Here is a 1,077-nt window from a genome sequence, read left to right as displayed (position 1 = left end):
TAACCATCTGAAGCCTTGAATGAGTAACCATTATACTAGGATTAGGATGCACAGCTCAAATATGAGAAGGGTTGGGTCAGAAAAAATCCTGGTTTACTTAAAGTGTGGTCCATAACAGATGAAGCTTTATTTTCATGTCTACTGTGGGAAAAAAAGCATGACAAAAAGGAATGTTACAAGGGCCTGAGAGCCATAGTCCTAGTAAGATTACCCACACTTTGTACCTAACTGAAAACATTAGTCCTATACACTTCTCATTTCAACTGCAGTGGACAAGGGTCACTACTGAGTCTAGATGTCTCAAGTTGGAGTATTGCTTTTGGAAAAGCAGCCTGAAGTCTTGCAGAGGTTCCCAGAGGGAGCATTCTTTTTAGGGTGTTCTTTTACCTCAGGCAGTTCAAGTGGGTCTGGCTTTTTCCTTGAAAGGCTAAGGCTGGTCTTTCTTGACCTCTCTAAGAGACTTTTAATCATCCAAGAAGTTTATAGACATGTCTCTTTGGTGTCCCTTTCAATGAAGGGTAGTGACCTTCCTGGAAGAATAGACTGGCTGTAGGAGTTGTAAATTTTCCTTTCTTGTCATTTTAAAATGATTGTTAGTTATCAAGCCCTTTTCTTTCCAGATTGCTTCAGGGTCATGTAGCATCAGAAATGCTTTGGAGTTTATGTAAATACCTATTTAGCTTTTTGCTTTTTCCTATTATCAATGCCCAAGGAAGGTTATAAGGTTTGTGTTTTTAAGCCAAGATGTTTGAGGAAAAGAACAGACAACTATTATGAACAGACAACTGCCTGACCTGTTTTCTGATGCTATTTTTGGACAAAACTACTTCCTTCATTGAGCCACACCTCCTTAGGTTATTAGAGGAGCTGAATATAAATGTTTGGCCTTCTTACATAGGTCTAGCAAGTCATCTATTTACAACACTGGCTAGCTCTGAGCTGGGATCGAACTCCTGGCCCCTATGTCTAAACAGATGCTTTAATTCGCTTAGCTATTTGGCCAGCCCCCAAAAATATTTTAGAACAATTTCAAATGTTAATTATTTTCATGAATGCTAAAAGAAATTAAAAAGTAAA

This window comes from Octodon degus, unplaced genomic scaffold, assembly GCF_000260255.1.
Source record: "Octodon degus isolate 3935 unplaced genomic scaffold, OctDeg1.0 scaffold00448, whole genome shotgun sequence".
Lineage (NCBI taxonomy): Eukaryota > Metazoa > Chordata > Mammalia > Rodentia > Octodontidae > Octodon > Octodon degus.
Note: the sequence above shows the minus strand (reverse complement) of the source record.